The sequence below is a fragment of the Electrophorus electricus genome, chromosome 19, assembly GCF_013358815.1.
Source record: "Electrophorus electricus isolate fEleEle1 chromosome 19, fEleEle1.pri, whole genome shotgun sequence".
Lineage (NCBI taxonomy): Eukaryota > Metazoa > Chordata > Actinopteri > Gymnotiformes > Gymnotidae > Electrophorus > Electrophorus electricus.
Window position 1 is genome coordinate 223,965 of NC_049553.1, and position 16,892 is coordinate 240,856.

The 16,892-nt window shown below is 35.0% G+C and overlaps 7 pseudogenes; all 7 read right to left on the reverse strand.

Moving 5' to 3' along the window:
- Positions 1-1,116: 1,116 nt before the first annotated feature.
- LOC118240166 lies at positions 1,117-1,235 on the reverse strand (annotated as a pseudogene).
- Positions 1,236-2,439: 1,204 nt separating this feature from the next.
- On the reverse strand, positions 2,440-2,558 carry LOC118240203 (annotated as a pseudogene).
- Positions 2,559-4,396: 1,838 nt separating this feature from the next.
- On the reverse strand, positions 4,397-4,515 carry LOC118240204 (annotated as a pseudogene).
- Positions 4,516-5,938: 1,423 nt separating this feature from the next.
- Positions 5,939-6,057, reverse strand: LOC118240167 (annotated as a pseudogene).
- A 1,204-nt stretch (positions 6,058-7,261) lies between these two features.
- On the reverse strand, positions 7,262-7,380 carry LOC118240205 (annotated as a pseudogene).
- A 1,093-nt stretch (positions 7,381-8,473) lies between these two features.
- Positions 8,474-8,592, reverse strand: LOC118240206 (annotated as a pseudogene).
- Positions 8,593-12,573: 3,981 nt separating this feature from the next.
- On the reverse strand, positions 12,574-12,692 carry LOC118240207 (annotated as a pseudogene).
- Between the last annotated feature and the right edge of the window lie 4,200 nt (positions 12,693-16,892).

The following is a 16,892-nucleotide window of genomic DNA, read 5'->3' on the forward strand; positions in this document are numbered from 1 at the left end:
CAAATTTGAGCCTGATAGCCTGAACATAAATTAAAGGGATACAATAAAATCTTACAGCACCTGCTATTCCCTGGTGCAAAAAGATTTCTATTTAATCTGTGCACTTCAGATAGAAGCATGTCAGTTGCAGAGTAAATTAAATTGATGCAACAAATACCTACAGCATCTGCTATTCCCAGGTGCTAACAGATAGTTTGATTTAATGATTCACTGCACTTCAAATTTGAGCATGATAGCTTGAACATAAATTAAAGTGATGCAACAAATACCTAAAGCATCTGCTATTCCCAGTTGCTAACAGATAGTTTGACTTAATGATTCACTGCACTTCAAATTTGAGCATGATAGCTTGAACATAAATTAAAGGGATGCAATAAAATCTTACAGCACCTGCTATTCCCTGGTGCAAAAAGATTTCTATTTATTCTGTGCACTGCACATAGAAGCATGTCAGCTTGAAAGTAAATTAAAGTGATGCAATAAAAACTAACAGATAGTTTGAATTAATGATTCACTGCACTTCAAATTTGAGCATGATAGCTTGAACATAAATTAAAGGAATGCAATAAAATCTTAGAGCACCTGCTATTCCCTGGTGCAAAAAGATTTCTATTTAATCTATGCACTTCACATAGAAGCATGTCAGTTGCAGAGTAAATTAAAGTGATGCAACAAATACCTACAGCATCTGCTATTCCCAGGTGCTAACATATAGTTTGATATAATGATTCACTGCACTTCAAATTTGAGCATGATAGCCTGAACATAAATTAAAGGGATGCAATAAAATCTTAAAGCACCTGCTATTCCCTGGTGCAAAAGGATTTCTATTTAATCTGTGCACTTCACATAGAAGCATGTCAGTTGCAGAGTAAATTAAAGTGATGCAACAAATACCTACAGCATATGCTATTCCCAGGTGCTAACAGCTAGTTTTTAGTATTAATCACTGCACTTCACATTTGAGCATGTCAGCTTGAAAGTAAATTAAAGTGATGCAAGAAAAGCCTACAGCAGCTGCTATTCCCAGGTGCTAACAGATAATTTTTTCTATTAATCAGTGCACTTCACATTTGAGCATGTCAGCTTGAATGTAAATTAAAGTGATGCAAGAAAAGCCTACAGCAGCTGGTATTCCTAGGTAGGGTCCCACCTCAGTACTATCCAAGTCCAAATTTGCTTAGCTTCAAAGGTCAGATGAGATTGGGCGTTCTCAAACTAGTGTGGCCGTAAGCCTTAAACAGTTACTCAAATTGCCTATTCATAGTAAATATGATCAAAGACCAATATGACAATTTTTTTTATTAATCACTGCACTTGATATTCTAGAATGTTAGCATGAAAGGAAAATAAAATGATGCAATAAAAGCTTAAAACATCTGGTATTCAGAGGCACTAACAGACAGATTTTTTATTAATCACTGCACTTCACATTCACGAATGTCATTTGGAGAGTAATTTAAAGTGATGCAATAAAAACTTACAGCATCTGCTATTCCCAGGTGCTAACAGATAGTTTGATTTAATGATTCACTGCACTTCAAATTTGAGCCTGAAAGCCTGAACATAAATTAAAGGGATACAATAAAATCTTACAGCACCTGCTATTCCCTGGTGCAAAAAGATTTCTATTTAATCTGTGCACTTCAGATAGAAGCATGTCAGTTGCAGAGTAAATTAAAGTGATGCAACAAATACCTACAGCATCTGCTATTCCCAGGTGCTAACAGATAGTTTGATTTAATGATTCACTGCACTTCAAATTTGAGCATGATAGCTTGAACATAAATTAAAGTGATGCAACAAATACCTACAGCATCTGCTATTCCCAGTTGCTAACAGATAGTTTGACTTAATGATTCACTGCACTTCAAATTTGAGCATGATAGCTTGAACATAAATTAAAGGGATGCAATAAAATCTTACAGCACCTGCTATTCCCTGGTGCAAAAAGATTTCTATTTATTCTGTGCACTGCACATAGAAGCATGTCAGCTTGAAAGTAAATTAAAGTGATGCAACAAATACCTACAGCATCTGCTATTCCCAGGTGCTAACAGACAGTTTTTTTTATTAATCACTGCACTTCACAATTAAGCATGTCAGCTTGAAAGTGAATTAAAGTGATGCAATAAAAACTAACAGATAGTTTGATTTAATGATTCACTGCACTTCAAATTTGAGCATGATAGCTTGAACATAAATTAAAGGAATGCAATAAAATCTTAGAGCACCTGCTATTCCCTGGTGCAAAAAGATTTCTATTTAATCTATGCACTTCACATAGAAGCATGTCAGTTGCAGAGTAAATTAAAGTGATGCAACAAATACCTACAGCATCTGCTATTCCCAGGTGCTAACAGATAGTTTTTTTTATTAATCACTGCACCTCACATTTGAGCATGTCAGCTTGAAAGTAAATTAAAGTGATGCAAGAAAAGCCTACAGCAGCTGGTATTCCTAGGTAGGGTCCCACCTCAGTACTATCCAGGTCCAAATTTGCTTAGTTTCAAAGGTCAGATGAGATTGGGCGTTCTCAAACTGGTGTGGCCGTAAGCGTTAAACACTTACTCTAATTGCCTATTCATAGCAAATATGATCAAAGACCAATCTGACAATTTTTTTTATTTAATCACTGCACTTGACATTCTAGAATGTTAGCTTGAAAGTAAATTAAAATGATGCAATAAAAGCTTACAACATCTGGGATTCAGAGGCACTAACAGACAGATTTTTTATTAATCACTGCACTTCACATTCACGCATGTCAGTTGGAGAGTAAACTAAAGTGATGCAATAAAAACTTACAGCATCTGCTATTCCCAGGTGCTAACAGATAGTTTGATTTAATGATTCACTGCACTTCAAATTTGAGCCTGAAAGCCTGAACATAAATTAAAGGGATACAATAAAATCTTACAGCACCTGCTATTCCCTGGTGCAAAAAGATTTCTATTTAATCTGTGCACTTCAGATAGAAGCATGTCAGTTGCAGAGTAAATTAAAGTGATGCAACAAATACCTACAGCATCTGCTATTCCCAGGTGCTAACAGATAGTTTGATTTAATGATTCACTGCACTTCAAATTTGAGCATGATAGCTTGAACATAAATTAAAGTGATGCAACAAATACCTACAGCATCTGCTATTCCCAGTTGCTAACAGATAGTTTGACTTAATGATTCACTGCACTTCAAATTTGAGCATGATAGCTTGAACATAAATTAAAGGGATGCAATAAAATCTTACAGCACCTGCTATTCCCTGGTGCAAAAAGATTTCTATTTATTCTGTGCACTGCACATAGAAGCATGTCAGCTTGAAAGTAAATTAAAGTGATGCAACAAATACCTACAGCATCTGCTATTCCCAGGTGCTAACAGACAGTTTTTTTTATTAATCACTGCACTTCACAATTAAGCATGTCAGCTTGAAAGTGAATTAAAGTGATGCAATAAAAACTAACAGATAGTTTGATTTAATGATTCACTGCACTTCAAATTTGAGCATGATAGCTTGAACATAAATTAAAGGAATGCAATAAAATCTTAGAGCACCTGCTATTCCCTGGTGCAAAAAGATTTCTATTTAATCTATGCACTTCACATAGAAGCATGTCAGTTGCAGAGTAAATTAAAGTGATGCAACAAATACCTACAGCATCTGCTATTCCCAGGTGCTAACAGATAGTTTGATTTAATGATTCACTGCACTTCAAATTTGAGCATGATAGCTTGAACATAAATTAAAGTGATGCAACAAATACCTACAGCATCTGCTATTCCCAGTTGCTAACAGATAGTTTGACTTAATGATTCACTGCACTTCAAATTTGAGCATGATAGCTTGAACATAAATTAAAGGGATGCAATAAAATCTTACAGCACCTGCTATTCCCTGGTGCAAAAAGATTTCTATTTATTCTGTGCACTGCACATAGAAGCATGTCAGCTTGAAAGTAAATTAAAGTGATGCAACAAATACCTACAGCATCTGCTATTCCCAGGTGCTAACAGATAGTTTTTTTTATTAATCACTGCACTTCACAATTGAGCATGTCAGCTTGAAAGTAAATTAAAGTGATGCAATAAAAACTAACAGATAGTTTGATTTAATGATTCACTGCACTTCAAATTTGAGCATGATAGCTTGAACATAAATTAAAGGAATGCAATAAAATCTTAGAGCACCTGCTATTCCCTGGTGCAAAAAGATTTCTATTTAATCTATGCACTTCACATAGAAGCATGTCAGTTGCAGAGTAAATTAAAGTGATGCAACAAATACCTACAGCATCTGCTATTCCCAGGTGCTAACAGATAGTTTTTTTTATTAATCACTGCACTTCCCATTTGAGCATGTCAGCTTGAAAGTAAATTAAAGTGATGCAAGAAAAGCCTACAGCAGCTGGTATTCCTAGGTAGGGTCCCACCTCAGTACTATCCAGGTCCAAATTTGCTTAGTTTCAAAGGTCAGATGAGATTGGGCGTTCTCAAACTGGTGTGGCCGTAAGCCTTAAACACTTACTCTAATTGCCTATTCATAGCAAATATGATCAAAGACCAATCTGACAATTTTTTTTATTTAATCACTGCACTTGACATTCTAGAATGTTAGCTTGAAAGTAAATTAAAATGATGCAATAAAAGCTTACAACATCTGGGATTCAGAGGCACTAACAGACAGATTTTTTATTAATCACTGCACGTCACATTCACGCATGTCAGTTGGAGAGTAAATTAAAGTGATGCAATAAAAACTTACAGCATCTGCTATTCCCAGGTGCTAACAGATAGTTTGATTTAATGATTCACTGCACTTCAAATTTGAGCCTGATAGCCTGAACATAAATTAAAGGGATACAATAAAATCTTACAGCACCTGCTATTCCCTGGTGCAAAAAGATTTCTATTTAATCTGTGCACTTCAGATAGAAGCATGTCAGTTGCAGAGTAAATTAAATTGATGCAACAAATACCTACAGCATCTGCTATTCCCAGGTGCTAACAGATAGTTTGATTTAATGATTCACTGCACTTCAAATTTGAGCATGATAGCTTGAACATAAATTAAAGTGATGCAACAAATACCTAAAGCATCTGCTATTCCCAGTTGCTAACAGATAGTTTGACTTAATGATTCACTGCACTTCAAATTTGAGCATGATAGCTTGAACATAAATTAAAGGGATGCAATAAAATCTTACAGCACCTGCTATTCCCTGGTGCAAAAAGATTTCTATTTATTCTGTGCACTGCACATAGAAGCATGTCAGCTTGAAAGTAAATTAAAGTGATGCAATAAAAACTAACAGATAGTTTGAATTAATGATTCACTGCACTTCAAATTTGAGCATGATAGCTTGAACATAAATTAAAGGAATGCAATAAAATCTTAGAGCACCTGCTATTCCCTGGTGCAAAAAGATTTCTATTTAATCTATGCACTTCACATAGAAGCATGTCAGTTGCAGAGTAAATTAAAGTGATGCAACAAATACCTACAGCATCTGCTATTCCCAGGTGCTAACATATAGTTTGATATAATGATTCACTGCACTTCAAATTTGAGCATGATAGCCTGAACATAAATTAAAGGGATGCAATAAAATCTTAAAGCACCTGCTATTCCCTGGTGCAAAAGGATTTCTATTTAATCTGTGCACTTCACATAGAAGCATGTCAGTTGCAGAGTAAATTAAAGTGATGCAACAAATACCTACAGCATATGCTATTCCCAGGTGCTAACAGCTAGTTTTTAGTATTAATCACTGCACTTCACATTTGAGCATGTCAGCTTGAAAGTAAATTAAAGTGATGCAAGAAAAGCCTACAGCAGCTGCTATTCCCAGGTGCTAACAGATAATTTTTTCTATTAATCAGTGCACTTCACATTTGAGCATGTCAGCTTGAATGTAAATTAAAGTGATGCAAGAAAAGCCTACAGCAGCTGGTATTCCTAGGTAGGGTCCCACCTCAGTACTATCCAAGTCCAAATTTGCTTAGCTTCAAAGGTCAGATGAGATTGGGCGTTCTCAAACTAGTGTGGCCGTAAGCCTTAAACAGTTACTCAAATTGCCTATTCATAGTAAATATGATCAAAGACCAATATGACAATTTTTTTTATTAATCACTGCACTTGATATTCTAGAATGTTAGCATGAAAGGAAAATAAAATGATGCAATAAAAGCTTAAAACATCTGGTATTCAGAGGCACTAACAGACAGATTTTTTATTAATCACTGCACTTCACATTCACGAATGTCAGTTGGAGAGTAATTTAAAGTGATGCAATAAAAACTTACAGCATCTGCTATTCCCAGGTGCTAACAGATAGTTTGATTTAATGATTCACTGCACTTCAAATTTGAGCCTGAAAGCCTGAACATAAATTAAAGGGATACAATAAAATCTTACAGCACCTGCTATTCCCTGGTGCAAAAAGATTTCTATTTAATCTGTGCACTTCAGATAGAAGCATGTCAGTTGCAGAGTAAATTAAAGTGATGCAACAAATACCTACAGCATCTGCTATTCCCAGGTGCTAACAGATAGTTTGATTTAATGATTCACTGCACTTCAAATTTGAGCATGATAGCTTGAACATAAATTAAAGTGATGCAACAAATACCTACAGCATCTGCTATTCCCAGTTGCTAACAGATAGTTTGACTTAATGATTCACTGCACTTCAAATTTGAGCATGATAGCTTGAACATAAATTAAAGGGATGCAATAAAATCTTACAGCACCTGCTATTCCCTGGTGCAAAAAGATTTCTATTTATTCTGTGCACTGCACATAGAAGCATGTCAGCTTGAAAGTAAATTAAAGTGATGCAACAAATACCTACAGCATCTGCTATTCCCAGGTGCTAACAGACAGTTTTTTTTATTAATCACTGCACTTCACAATTAAGCATGTCAGCTTGAAAGTGAATTAAAGTGATGCAATAAAAACTAACAGATAGTTTGATTTAATGATTCACTGCACTTCAAATTTGAGCATGATAGCTTGAACATAAATTAAAGGAATGCAATAAAATCTTAGAGCACCTGCTATTCCCTGGTGCAAAAAGATTTCTATTTAATCTATGCACTTCACATAGAAGCATGTCAGTTGCAGAGTAAATTATAGTGATGCAACAAATACCTACAGCATCTGCTATTCCCAGGTGCTAACAGATAGTTTTTTTTATTAATCACTGCACTTCACATTTGAGCATGTCAGCTTGAAAGTAAATTAAAGTGATGCAAGAAAAGCCTACAGCAGCTGGTATTCCTAGGTAGGGTCCCACCTCAGTACTATCCAGGTCCAAATTTGCTTAGTTTCAAAGGTCAGATGAGATTGGGCGTTCTCAAACTGGTGTGGCCGTAAGCGTTAAACACTTACTCTAATTGCCTATTCATAGCAAATAAGATCAAAGACCAATCTGACAATTTTTTTTATTTAATCACTGCACTTGACATTCTAGAATGTTAGCTTGAAAGTAAATTAAAATGATGCAATAAAAGCTTACAACATCTGGGATTCAGAGGCACTAACAGACAGATTTTTTATTAATCACTGCACTTCACATTCACGCATGTCAGTTGGAGAGTAAATTAAAGTGATGCAATAAAAACTTACAGCATCTGCTATTCCCAGGTGCTAACAGATAGTTTGATTTAATGATTCACTGCACTTCAAATTTGAGCCTGAAAGCCTGAACATAAATTAAAGGGATACAATAAAATCTTACAGCACCTGCTATTCCCTGGTGCAAAAAGATTTCTATTTAATCTGTGCACTTCAGATAGAAGCATGTCAGTTGCAGAGTAAATTAAAGTGATGCAACAAATACCTACAGCATCTGCTATTCCCAGGTGCTAACAGATAGTTTGACTTAATGATTCACTGCACTTCAAATTTGAGCATGATAGCTTGAACATAAATTAAAGGGATGCAATAAAATCTTACAGCACCTGCTATTCCCTGGTGCAAAAAGATTTCTATTTATTCTGTGCACTGCACATAGAAGCATGTCAGCTTGAAAGTAAATTAAAGTGATGCAACAAATACCTACAGCATCTGCTATTCCCAGGTGCTAACAGATAGTTTTTTTTATTAATCACTGCACTTCACAATTGAGCATGTCAGCTTGAAAGTAAATTAAAGTGATGCAATAAAAACTAACAGATAGTTTGATTTAATGATTCACTGCACTTCAAATTTGAGCATGATAGCTTGAACATAAATTAAAGGAATGCAATAAAATCTTAGAGCACCTGCTATTCCCTGGTGCAAAAAGATTTCTATTTAATCTATGCACTTCACATAGAAGCATGTCAGTTGCAGAGTAAATTAAAGTGATGCAACAAATACCTACAGCATCTGCTATTCCCAGGTGCTAACAGATAGTTTTTTTTATTAATCACTGCACTTCACATTTGAGCATGTCAGCTTGAAAGTAAATTAAAGTGATGCAAGAAAAGCCTACAGCAGCTGGTATTCCTAGGTAGGGTCCCACCTCAGTACTATCCAGGTCCAAATTTGCTTAGTTTCAAAGGTCAGATGAGATTGGGCGTTCTCAAACTGGTGTGGCCGTAAGCGTTAAACACTTACTCTAATTGCCTATTCATAGCAAATATGATCAAAGACCAATCTGACAATTTTTTTTATTTAATCACTGCACTTGACATTCTAGAATGTTAGCTTGAAAGTAAATTAAAATGATGCAATAAAAGCTTACAACATCTGGGATTCAGAGGCACTAACAGACAGATTTTTTATTAATCACTGCACTTCACATTCACGCATGTCAGTTGGAGAGTAAATTAAAGTGATGCAATAAAAACTTACAGCATCTGCTATTCCCAGTTGCTAACAGATAGTTTGACTTAATGATTCACTGCACTTCAAATTTGAGCATGATAGCTTGAACATAAATTAAAGGGATGCAATAAAATCTTACAGCACCTGCTATTCCCTGGTGCAAAAAGATTTCTATTTAATCTATGCACTTCACATAGAAGCATGTCAGTTGCAGAGTAAATTAAAGTGATGCAACAAATACCTACAGCATCTGCTATTCCCAGGTGCTAACAGTTAGTTTGATTTAATGATTCACTGCACTTCAAATTTGAGCATGATAGCCTGAACATAAATTAAAGGGATGCAATAAAAACTTACAGCATCTGCTATTCGCAGGTTCTAACAGATAGTTTGATTTAATGATTCACTGCACTTCAAATTTGAGCATGATAGCTTGAACATAAATTAAAGGAATGCAATAAAATCTTACAGCACCTGCTATTCCCTGGTGCAAAAAGATTTCTATTTATTCTGTGCACTGCACATAGAAGCATGTCAGCTTGAAAGTAAATTAAAGTGATGCAACAAATACCTACAGCATCTGCTATTCCCAGGTGCTAACAGATAGTTTTTTTTTATTAATCACTGCACTTCACAATTGAGCATGTCAGCTTGAAAGTAAATTAAAGTGATGCAATAAAAACTAACAGATAGTTTGATTTAATGATTCACTGCACTTCAAATTTGAGCATGATAGCTTGAACATAAATTAAAGGAATGCAATAAAATCTTAGAGCACCTGCTATTCCCTGGTGCAAAAAGATTTCTTTTTAATCTATGCACTTCACATAGAAGCATGTCAGTTGCAGAGTAAATTAAAGTGATGCAACAAATACCTACAGCATCTGCTATTCCCAGTTGCTAACAGATAGTTTGACTTAATGATTCACTGCACTTCAAATTTGAGCATGATAGCTTGAACATAAATTAAAGGGATGCAATAAAATCTTACAGCACCTGCTATTCCCTGGTGCAAAAATATTTCTATTTATTCTGTGCACTGCACATAGAAGCATGTCAGCTTGAAAGTAAATTAAAGTGATGCAACAAATACCTACAGCATCTGCTATTCCCAGGTGCTAACAGATAGTTTTTTTTATTAATCACTGCACTTCACAATTGAGCATGTCAGCTTGAAAGTAAATTAAAGTGATGCAATAAAAACTAACAGATAGTTTGATTTAATGATTCACTGCACTTCAAATTTGAGCATGATAGCTTGAACATAAATTAAAGGAATGCAATAAAATCTTAGAGCACCTGCTATTCCCTGGTGCAAAAAGATTTCTATTTAATCTGTACACTTCAGATAGAAGCATGTCAGTTGCAGAGTAAATTAAAGTGATGCAACAAATACCTACAGCATCTGCTATTCCCAGGTGCTAACAGATAGTTTGATTTAATGATTCACTGCACTTCAAATTTGAGCATGATAGCTTGAACATAAATTAAAGTGATGCAATAAATACCTACAGCATCTGCTATTCCCAGTTGCTAACAGATAGTTTGACTTAATGATTCACTGCACTTCAAATTTGAGCATGATAGCTTGAACATAAATTAAAGGGATGCAATAAAATCTTACAGCACCTGCTATTCCCTGGTGCAAAAAGATTTCTATTTATTCTGTGCACTGCACATAGAAGCATGTCAGCTTGAAAGTAAATTAAAGTGATGCAACAAATACCTACAGCATCTGCTATTCCCAGGTGCTAACAGATAGTTTTTTTATTAATCACTGCACTTCACAATTGAGCATGTCAGCTTGAAAGTAAATTAAAGTGATGCAATAAAAACTAACAGATAGTTTGATTTAATGATTCACTGCACTTCAAATTTGAGCATGATAGCTTGAACATAAATTAAAGGAATGCAATAAAATCTTACAGCACCTGCTATTCCCTGGTGCAAAAAGATTTCTATTTAATCACTGCACTTCAGATAGAAGCATGTCAGTTGCAGAGTAAATTAAAGTGATGCAACAAATACCTACAGCATCTGCTATTCCCAGGTGCTAACGGATAGTTTGATTTAATGATTCACTGCACTTCAAATTTGAGCATGATAGCCTGAACATAAATTAAAGGGATGCAATAAAAACTTACAGCATCTGCTATTCGCAGGTTCTAACAGATAGTTTGATTTAATGATTCACTGCACTTCAAATTTGAGCATGATAGCTTGAACATAAATTAAAGGAATGCAATAAAATCTTAGAGCACCTGCTATTCCCTGGTGCAAAAAGATTTCTATTTAATCTGTACACTTCAGATAGAAGCATGTCAGTTGCAGAGTAAATTAAAGTGATGCAACAAATACCTACAGCATCTGCTATTCCCAGGTGCTAACAGATAGTTTGATTTAATGATTCACTGCACTTCAAATTTGAGCATGATAGCCTGAACATAAATTAAAGGGATGCAATAAAAACTTACAGCATCTGCTATTCGCAGGTTCTAACAGATAGTTTGATTTAATGATTCACTGCACTTCAAATTTGAGCATGATAGCTTGAACATAAATTAAAGGAATGCAATAAAATCTTAGAGCACCTGCTATTCCCTGGTGCAAAAAGATTTCTATTTAATCTGTACACTTCAGATAGAAGCATGTCAGTTGCAGAGTAAATTAAAGTGATGCAACAAATACCTACAGCATCTGCTATTCCCAGGTACTAACAGATAGTTTGATTTAATGATTCACTGCACTTCAAATTTGAGCATGATAGCTTGAACATAAATTAAAGTGATGCAATAAATACCTACAGCATCTGCTATTCCCAGTTGCTAACAGATAGTTTGACTTAATGATTCACTGCACTTCAAATTTGAGCATGATAGCTTGAACATAAATTTAAGGGATGCAATAAAATCTTACAGCACCTGCTATTCCCTGGTGCAAAAAGATTTCTATTTATTCTGTGCACTGCACATAGAAGCATGTCAGCTTGAAAGTAAATTAAAGTGATGCAACAAATACCTACAGCATCTGCTATTCCCAGGTGCTAACAGATAGTTTTTTTATTAATCACTGCACTTCACAATTGAGCATGTCAGCTTGAAAGTAAATTAAAGTGATGCAATAAAAACTAACAGATAGTTTGATTTAATGATTCACTGCACTTCAAATTTGAGCATGATAGCTTGAACATAAATTAAAGGAATGCAATAAAATCTTACAGCACCTGCTATTCCCTGGTGCAAAAAGATTTCTATTTAATCTGTGCACTTCAGATAGAAGCATGTCAGTTGCAGAGTAAATTAAAGTGATGCAACAAATACCTACAGCATCTGCTATTCCCAGGTGCTAACAGATAGTTTGATTTAATGATTCACTGCACTTCAAATTTGAGCATGATAGCCTGAACATAAATTAAAGGGATGCAATAAAAACTTACAGCATCTGCTATTCGCAGGTTCTAACAGATAGTTTGATTTAATGATTCACTGCACTTCAAATTTGACCATGATAGCTTGAACATAAATTAAAGGAATGCAATAAAATCTTAGAGCACCTGCTATTCCCTGGTGCAAAAAGATTTCTATTTAATCTATGCACTTCACATAGAAGCATGTCAGTTGCAGAGTAAATTAAAGTGATGCAACAAATACCTACAGCATCTGCTATTCCCAGGTGCTAACAGATAGTTTTTTTTATTAATCACTGCACTTCACATTTGAGCATGTCAGCTTGAAAGTAAATTAAAGTGATGCAAGAAAAGCCTACAGCAGCTGGTATTCCTAGGTAGGGTCCCACCTCAGTACTATCCAGGTCCAAATTTGCTTAGTTTCAAAGGTCAGATGAGATTGGGCGTTCTCAAACTGGTGTGGCCGTAAGCGTTAAACACTTACTCTAATTGCCTATTCATAGCAAATATGATCAAAGACCAATCTGACAATTTTTTTTATTTAATCACTGCACTTGACATTCTAGAATGTTAGCTTGAAAGTAAATTAAAATGATGCAATAAAAGCTTACAACATCTGGGATTCAGAGGCACTAACAGACAGATTTTTTATTAATCACTGCACGTCACATTCACGCATGTCAGTTGGAGAGTAAATTAAAGTGATGCAATAAAAACTTACAGCATCTGCTATTCCCAGTTGCTAACAGATAGTTTGACTTAATGATTCACTGCACTTCAAATTTGAGCATGATAGCTTGAACATAAATTAAAGGAATGCAATAAAATCTTACAGCACCTGCTATTCCCTGGTGCAAAAAGATTTCTATTTAATCTATGCACTTCACATAGAAGCATGTCAGTTGCAGAGTAAATTAAAGTGATGCAACAAATACCTACAGCATCTGCTATTCCCAGTTGCTAACAGATAGTTTGACTTAATGATTCACTGCACTTCAAATTTGAGCATGATAGCTTGAACATAAATTAAAGGGATGCAATAAAATCTTACAGCACCTGCTATTCCCTGGTGCAAAAAGATTTCTATTTATTCTGTGCACTGCACATAGAAGCATGTCAGCTTGAAAGTAAATTAAAGTGATGCAACAAATACCTACAGCATCTGCTATTCCCAGGTGCTAACAGATAGTTTTTTTTATTAATCACTGCACTTCACAATTGAGCATGTCAGCTTGAAAGTAAATTAAAGTGATGCAATAAAAACTAACAGATAGTTTGATTTAATGATTCACTGCACTTCAAATTTGAGCATGATAGCTTGAACATAAATTAAAGGAATGCAATAAAATCTTAGAGCACCTGCTATTCCCTGGTGCAAAAAGATTTCTATTTAATCTGTACACTTCAGATAGAAGCATGTCAGTTGCAGAGTAAATTAAAGTGATGCAACAAATACCTACAGCATCTGCTATTCCCAGGTGCTAACAGATAGTTTGATTTAATGATTCACTGCACTTCAAATTTGAGCATGATAGCTTGAACATAAATTAAAGTGATGCAATAAATACCTACAGCATCTGCTATTCCCAGTTGCTAACAGATAGTTTGACTTAATGATTCACTGCACTTCAAATTTGAGCATGATAGCTTGAACATAAATTAAAGGAATGCAATAAAATCTTACAGCACCTGCTATTCCCTGGTGCAAAAAGATTTCTATTTATTCTGTGCACTGCACATAGAAGCATGTCAGCTTGAAAGTAAATTAAAGTGATGCAACAAATACCTACAGCATCTGCTATTCCCAGGTGCTAACAGATAGTTTTTTTATTAATCACTGCACTTCACAATTGAGCATGTCAGCTTGAAAGTAAATTAAAGTGATGCAATAAAAACTAACAGATAGTTTGATTTAATGATTCACTGCACTTCAAATTTGAGCATGATAGCTTGAACATAAATTAAAGGAATGCAATAAAATCTTACAGCACCTGCTATTCCCTGGTGCAAAAAGATTTCTATTTAATCTGTGCACTTCAGATAGAAGCATGTCAGTTGCAGAGTAAATTAAAGTGATGCAACAAATACCTACAGCATCTGCTATTCCCAGGTGCTAACAGTTAGTTTGATTTAATGATTCACTGCACTTCAAATTTGAGCATGATAGCCTGAACATAAATTAAAGGGATGCAATAAAAACTTACAGCATCTGCTATTCGCAGGTTCTAATAGATAGTTTGATTTAATGATTCACTGCACTTCAAATTTGAGCATGATAGCTTGAACATAAATTAAAGGAATGCAATAAAATCTTACAGCACCTGCTATTCCCTGGTGCAAAAAGATTTCTATTTATTCTGTGCACTGCACATAGAAGCATGTCAGCTTGAAAGTAAATTAAAGTGATGCAACAAATACCTACAGCATCTGCTATTCCCAAGTGCTAACAGATAGTTTTTTTATTAATCACTGCACTTCACAATTGAGCATGTCAGCTTGAAAGTAAATTAAAGTGATGCAATAAAAACTAACAGATAGTTTGATTTAATGATTCACTGCACTTCAAATTTGAGCATGATAGCTTGAACATAAATTAAAGGAATGCAATAAAATCTTACAGCACCTGCTATTCCCTGGTGCAAAAAGATTTCTATTTAATCTGTGCACTTCAGATAGAAGCATGTCAGTTGCAGAGTAAATTAAAGTGATGCAACAAATACCTACAGCATCTGCTATTCCCAGGTGCTAACAGATAGTTTGATTTAATGATTCACTGCACTTCAAATTTGAGCATGATAGCCTGAACATAAATTAAAGGGATGCAATAAAAACTTACAGCATCTGCTATTCGCAGGTTCTAACAGATAGTTTGATTTAATGATTCACTGCACTTCAAATTTGAGCATGATAGCTTGAACATAAATTAAAGGAATGCAATAAAATCTTAGAGCACCTGCTATTCCCTGGTGCAAAAAGATTTCTATTTAATCTGTACACTTCAGATAGAAGCATGTCAGTTGCAGAGTAAATTAAAGTGATGCAACAAATACCTACAGCATCTGCTATTCCCAGGTGCTAACAGATAGTTTGATTTAATGATTCACTGCACTTCAAATTTGAGCATGATAGCCTGAACATAAATTAAAGGGATGCAATAAAAACTTACAGCATCTGCTATTCGCAGGTTCTAACAGATAGTTTGATTTAATGATTCACTGCACTTCAAATTTGAGCATGATAGCTTGAACATAAATTAAAGTAATGCAATAAAATCTTAGAGCACCTGCTATTCCCTGGTGCAAAAAGATTTCTATTTAATCTGTACACTTCAGATAGAAGCATGTCAGTTGCAGAGTAAATTAAAGTGATGCAACAAATACCTACAGCATCTGCTATTCCCAGGTGCTAACAGATAGTTTGATTTAATGATTCACTACACTTCAAATTTGAGCATGATAGCTTGAACATAAATTAAAGTGATGCAATAAATACCTACAGCATCTGCTATTCCCAGTTGCTAACAGATAGTTTGACTTAATGATTCACTGCACTTCAAATTTGAGCATGATAGCTTGAACATAAATTTAAGGGATGCAATAAAATCTTACAGCACCTGCTATTCCCTGGTGCAAAAAGATTTCTATTTATTCTGTGCACTGCACATAGAAGCATGTCAGCTTGAAAGTAAATTAAAGTGATGCAACAAATACCTACAGCATCTGCTATTCCCAGGTGCTAACAGATAGTTTTTTTATTAATCACTGCACTTCACAATTGAGCATGTCAGCTTGAAAGTAAATTAAAGTGATGCAATAAAAACTAACAGATAGTTTGATTTAATGATTCACTGCACTTCAAATTTGAGCATGATAGCTTGAACATAAATTAAAGGAATGCAATAAAATCTTACAGCACCTGCTATTCCCTGGTGCAAAAAGATTTCTATTTAATCTGTGCACTTCAGATAGAAGCATGTCAGTTGCAGAGTAAATTAAAGTGATGCAACAAATACCTACAGCATCTGCTATTCCCAGGTGCTAACAGATAGTTTGATTTAATGATTCACTGCACTTCAAATTTGAGCATGATAGCCTGAACATAAATTAAAGGGAAGCAATAAAAACTTACAGCATCTGCTATTCGCAGGTTCTAACAGATAGTTTGATTTAATGATTCACTGCACTTCAAATTTGAGCATGATAGCTTGAACATAAATTAAAGGAATGCAATAAAATCTTAGAGCACCTGCTATTCCCTGGTGCAAAAAGATTTCTATTTAATCTATGCACTTCACATAGAAGCATGTCAGTTGCAGAGTAAATTAAAGTGATGCAACAAATACCTACAGCATCTGCTATTCCCAGGTGCTAACAGATAGTTTTTTTTATTAATCACTGCACTTCACATTTGAGCATGTCAGCTTGAAAGTAAATTAAAGTGATGCAAGAAAAGCCTACAGCAGCTGGTATCCCTAGGTAGGGTCCCACCTCAGTACTATCCAGGTCCAAATTTGCTTAGTTTCAAAGGTCAGATGAGATTGGGCGTTCTCAAACTGGTGTGGCCGTAAGCGTTAAACACTTACTCTAATTGCCTATTCATAGCAAATATGATCAAAGACCAATCTGACAATTTTTTTTATTTAATCACTGCACTTGACATTCTAGAATGTTA